Source organism: Penaeus monodon, chromosome 27, assembly GCF_015228065.2.
Source record: "Penaeus monodon isolate SGIC_2016 chromosome 27, NSTDA_Pmon_1, whole genome shotgun sequence".
NCBI lineage: Eukaryota > Metazoa > Arthropoda > Malacostraca > Decapoda > Penaeidae > Penaeus > Penaeus monodon.
In genome coordinates, this window is record NC_051412.1 from 25,139,707 (window position 1) to 25,140,204 (window position 498).

The 498-nt window shown below is 28.5% G+C and overlaps 1 protein-coding gene across 1 annotated transcript in view; it reads right to left on the reverse strand.

The window, feature by feature from the left end:
• The window catches only part of LOC119590717 (visual pigment-like receptor peropsin), a 38,587-nt gene that overhangs the window by 14,024 nt on the left and 24,065 nt on the right, over nt 1-498 (reverse strand). The gene's annotated exons all lie outside the window — the stretch shown is intronic.

Here is a 498-nt window from a genome sequence, read left to right on the forward strand (position 1 = left end):
CACGTATAAGAACCAGTATGATAAGGAAGCAAAGGGTAAGAATATACTACATAAACTTCCTCCACTAAAACGTATTACTCATAAAAAAAAAGAAATATGTCAGAAAATACAAAGCATGGCAGAGAAAAATAGTTTACATTATATCAAGTAATATGTGCACTTACCCCACGTGTACTCTTTTAGCATGAAAGAAAAAAGGAAAAATATATTGGTTAGTTTCTCTTATCTTACCGAAATTGTGTACGTGACGTAAATCCTGTAATAAAAGAACTTGGGGGGGCGTTATATGCGAAGGAAATATAGTTAAGAGAGTGAGATACGAGTAGAACAGTTATAGAACAAAGTATATAATATATATATATAAACTTCTCCACTAAAATATTATCATAAAAAAAAAGAAAAATATTACATATAAATACAACAGGCAGATGATAAAATAGTTTACATTATATCAATATATATGTGACTTACACGTATATCTTTTAGCATTGAAAGAAA